The 5,021-nt window shown below is 61.8% G+C and overlaps 1 pseudogene; it reads right to left on the minus strand.

The window, feature by feature from the left end:
* Positions 1 to 1,468: 1,468 nt before the first annotated feature.
* Positions 1,469 to 3,656, minus strand: LOC121080879 (annotated as a pseudogene).
* Between the last annotated feature and the right edge of the window lie 1,365 nt (positions 3,657 to 5,021).

A 5,021-nucleotide genomic window follows, 5' to 3' on the forward strand; every position in this document is an offset into this window, starting at 1 on the left:
GTCAACAGGGGAGTGCCACTGGCTCTGCCATCACACCAGGCCAGTGGTGTGGGACACAGTAGAGGGAGCCCGGGGTAGAAGAGCCGCTGCATGACAGCGACAGCAGCGGGGCTGTGCAGACTGGTGCTCCCTTGGCAGAACGTCTGCGCTCGCCCTGCGGTAGAGGACGGGGAAGAGAGAGAAGGCTGTTGCCCTGCAGTGCTCATGCACATGTGCAAGCCCACGTGTGCAGGTCCAACTTCCGTTCGTGAGGACTGGCAGGTTTCTTGGACAGGCACTGGGAAGGCAGTCAGGTGTCGGGTGGCCTGAGGGTCCTGACCTCTTCTTCCTCAGCCAAAGTGCCGCGAGTCCCAGAATCACACAATGGTCGTTGTTGGAGGGAACCTCTGGAGATTATGCAGTCCAGCGCCCTGCCAAAGCAGGCTGTGCTAGAGCAGGTTGCACAACATCCTGTGCAGGTGGTGCTGGAATGTTTCCAGAGGCCTCTCTGGGCAGCCGGTGCCAGTGATCTTAAGCTGGAGTGCTGTGCAAGGGTCCCGGTGCTGGTGGGGGGCAGTGCCTGGACTAGCTGCAAGATCAAGGCACTGCAAAGGGGCAAGGAGATGATGAGCACAACAAGCCCATGCCACGCTCCCTGCCTCCCCACGTGACAGTGCCTGTGCCCAGGTCCCTGGTGGCTGCGGAGGCCACCTGGCACTGGGCACCCTTTCCCCTGCCTACCCGGAGGCTGCCTTAGGCTCTCTCTAGTCCACTCAGGCCCCCTTCTGAGGCCTTCCTTGCACCCCAGACCCCTCTGCAGAGCCTCAAGCCCTCAAGAAAAGCCCACCGGACTGGGGGCCCGGTCCCCTAGTCTCGACCATTCCACTCGAGTCCCCGCCGCACCCCTCCATAGGTGTCTGGTATGCCCCAGGCCTCCGGTTGCTCCTCTAGCGTGGCCGATACTACAGCCAGGAGGCAGCCGGGGAGCAGCAGCAGCAGCAGCCTCTTTGCTCCCACTCAAAGCTCATGGCGCTCCCTGCAGCCACTGCAGCCGTAGGCTTGGGCTTGGAAACATGGTGCAGCTGTGAAAGCAGAGCAGGCTGGGGAAGCCCAGGAACTCCGTGGCATGAGCAAAGGCCCCAGCTCGTGGATTTCCCCTGAAGCCCAGCTGGCCCTGAGAGGCCACTTTCAAGCTGGCTTGCGCCTCGTACAGAAGCCCACAGGGATGCCAGCAGGAGCCAGCCCAAGGCATTCTCTGCTTCCAACTGCCACCCCCAAGGCCCTGAGCCCTCCTATGACGTGCCTGCCTTCCTTCCACTGTTCCCTCCTGCTTCTCTCGGAGCAGGCAGAGCTTCAGCCCTTTGCGGTGACCCTTTGTGCCCGACTTGGCAGCCTGCCTCCTTCGGCAGGTGCCGGCTCTGGAAGCCCTTGCCTCACACAGGAGACTGCAGTGCACTGGCGCATGGTTAGCCATGCCAAGGGAAACACTTTATTGCAAGAAGGCAGCCTGCTGAGTTCTGCCGTTGTGAGCAGCGCGGGCAGGACAGAGCAGGCCTTTGTCACTGAGGCTGCCTTTCATCAGCAGGAATTGCCCCAGCAGGAAACGGTCGTCGTGCGCTGCAGCCTGCCCTGGATGCTCCTCATGGTGCTGCTCCAAGCTATTCGCCCTTAGGTACTGCAGGAGCTCCTGCAGCCGGGTAAAGAAGTCCAGCAGCTTCTGGACTGGAAACGGGCAGGGTGGAAACCGGCTCGATTCTGTTGGCCTTGGCCTTGGCCATGGCCTTGGCCTCTGAACGGGGGTGTAGGTGAAGACTGGCTGTGGCCTTGCAGTAGTGGTTACTGCTGGGCGCAGGCCCATCTGCACCAGGATCCAGTCGTAGAAGTGCTGGGTGGAGGTGTAGACTCCGGGCTTCCTTGCTCTCGCACAGCCCGTCCCCCAGCTGGTCACGCCAACAAGCCAGAAGTAGTCGGCGCTCTTGTCTTGGCACACGAGAGGCCCACCGCTGTCCCCCTGCAGCACAGGAGAGAGGATGGAGGGGTTGTTGGGTGGCCACCGTCAGCCCGGTGGCTGGCTCCTTCTCTCTCACGGCACCTGCCAGAGCTGCATTCAGTGGCCAGCCAAGCTCTGCAGAAGCTTGCCTGGCAGGGGGCGGTGGGCCTGTAAGGCAGGGCTCGCTCCCACCGCTCTTCACGGTGGTGGTGAAGGTGTGTCAGACGGCTGGGATGGTGGAGCTGTGGGCTGCCAAGGGCACCGGGTGGGCCTTCTGGGCAGCGTGCCAGGCCTCTGGGACAAGGCGGGGCAGGCCCTGGGCAAGGGCCTGCCCATGGGGAAGGGCGGGTAAGGCCCTCAGCGGTGGGGACCCAGCCATGGGAGTGTGAGTGGCCAGCAAAAGGCCGCGATGGCGCACGTTTGGGCGGTTGTGGCGGGGCTGCCTGTGCTGCCGGGGCTTGGCTTGTAGCACGCTCCTACCTGGCAGGTGTCGATGCCGCCCTGCGGATAGCCGGCACAGATGTTGTGGGTGTGGATGGCCCCCTGTACCAGCCGCTGCTGTTACAGACCCTGGCATCAATGAGGTGGACCTGGGCCTCCTGCAGCGCGGTATGCCGATCCTCCAGCTGTGAAGAGCACAGAAAGGAATGAACACCCAGCAGCTCATTGCCAGTTCTCCTCCCCCGTCTGGCTGAAGCCCTCCCCCGGGGCTCGGCTTTTGCCGACAGGCGCTGGACGCTCTTGCCTTTGCCTTGCGCTGGGTTATGGCCTGGGCCCCTCTCTTGATGGCACTGCCTTGCTCTCTCACTACTGGCTTTGCCCCTCTTAAGAGGCATCAGCCCCCACCTACCTGGCTTCTCGCCTGCTGCATCTGCGCATCCTCCCCTTTGTTGCCATGCGCACTCAGCCGCTGCGTTTGGCCACTCACCTGCTTTCTCACCCCACCACTGACGTAGCATCTCAGCTCTGAGACTCTCAGCGAGGCGTCGGGCACACAGGCAAGCTGTACGTAGCTGTTTGCACTGGACAGGCTGGTCCAGCTCCAGCAAGGCAATGTCATTCCGGCTGCGTGACGTTCCAGTAGTGCTGGTGAACCAGCAGCCGCCTGACGGCGCGCACCTGAGCCTCAGGGCCCAGCTGAGTCAGCTGGGTGACACCGAGCACCACGCGCAAGACGGTGATGTCCCTGGAAGGCAGATGGAGAGAGGGCTCAGAGGGAGCGCAGGCCACGTGCCGCAGCAGCCCGGCACTTGCCCTGCCTTCTGCTCGACGAGGGAGAGAGGCAAGCAGCGCTAGGGAGGCTGCGACTGCCCTCGCGTGCCTTGGGCTCAAGCAGTGTCGAGCGGGAGGCTGCTGGGAAGCAGTGGCACGAGCCCAGCCTTCTCCTGAGCAGCCTCTCGGCGGGGCTCCGGAGTGCCCAGGCACTGGGCGTGCTGCAGGGCAACGGGACGGCAGTAGCACGTGCCGCTGCGCTCAGGGCACCTGCTAGTGTTGTGGGGCTAGCCCCGACCCCTGGTCCTCCTTACCTGACCTCGATGAAGCAGTGGGCTGCGGTGAGGACCCACTGTGGGCTGATGAGGGAGCCCCCGCAGATGTGCACCGTGCCTCCTTCCACGAGAGCCTGGATGCTGACGATCCAGGGCCAGGCCCCTGGCAGGGCATCTGTGCCACCCACGACGCGTGACATGCCGTAGTGAAAAGCCATGGGACGAAGCCCGCAGCTCCCTCTGTAACCAGAAACTCCTTACTGTGCTGCTGGATGGCTTGCGCCGTTGCGGCTGAAGGCCAGCCGTCTTCCCTCCCCACAAGGCATGGCCAGAAGGGGCCGAGGAAACCCGTGGGGCCAAAACCCGCTCCCCTCGGCCCCGCTTTCTGCTTCAGCCCGCAGACGAGTTGTGCCGGCGGCCTGGCTGCTGCCAAGGCACTGAGCCTCCCACATGGCTTTCAGGAACCTGGGGGGTGGCCACGGGGGGACAAGCAGGCCCCCTCCAGTGAAGCCCACAAGGCTTGCCCAAGCTCCCTCCCAGAGCCTCGGGCCACTTACCCACAGCTGTCCCATGTGCCGTGCACAGGACAGCACACGGCCAGCAGGACAAGGAGGAGACGCAGAAAATCCATCGCTGCCAGCGACATGTGGCAGCTGCAAGGACGAGGGCTTGTCGCCACCAGTACGGCTGCCGACGGACTGCCCGCAGGATTCCCGTTGCCCGGGGTTCCCTTGGACGCGGGACTGATGTCACAGAGTGCCTGGTTCCGGGTGCTGGGCGTGGTGTTGTCGGGGGAGGGGTGGGGGGGGTGGGGCAGGGGGGGTGGGTCGGGGGGAGTGAGGGTAGGGAGGGGAGGCAATAGGAGGGGTTCCAAGCAGGATTGGAGGCAGAAGCTGGGATCACTTTGCCTTTGCAGTCTATGAAATCTGCTGGTTTGATGGTACGAACTTGTTACCGAATTGATCATAAAAATCCCCCAAAGATATTTAGAGTGGACTGGAGGTGTTCCACATGTTGTGATAGCCCCTGTACAACAATTTGGCGCTGAATGGGCGCTGTCAGACTCTACTGCCCTTCAAGTGGCTCTTGGCAATTTTCAAGGGCAAGTTCAGTACCATCATCCACCTCATCCACTTTGGACAATGACTGTAGATCTAACTTTGCAGCCACGGCAACTGAGTTGGAGACGACCAATCAAAGGTGATACGGTATTTACAGATGGGTCTGGAAAAGTGGGAAAAGCCGCAGTGGCTTGGAAAAAAAATGGGCAATGGCCTTCCCAAATTGTGCATCAGGAAGGATCATCGCAAGTCATGGCGTTGCGGGCTGCGGCCTTGGCATTTCTTTATTTCCCAGGCCCTGTTAATCTCATTACTGATTCAGCCTGTGTGGCAGCCCTCCTTTCCCAGTTGGAGATGGCTGTCCATGGCCATATCAACCATGCCAAGCTTTTTGGCAATTTTGACTGTAGTTCGGGAAGGGACTTGGAAACGCCGTTCTCCATTCTACGTTATGCATGTTACGGCCACACTTCCCTACGCGGTTTCTGCAATCGATGGCAACGC

This window comes from Falco naumanni, chromosome Z (genome assembly GCF_017639655.2).
Source record: "Falco naumanni isolate bFalNau1 chromosome Z, bFalNau1.pat, whole genome shotgun sequence".
Classification (NCBI taxonomy): Eukaryota; Metazoa; Chordata; class Aves; order Falconiformes; family Falconidae; genus Falco; species Falco naumanni.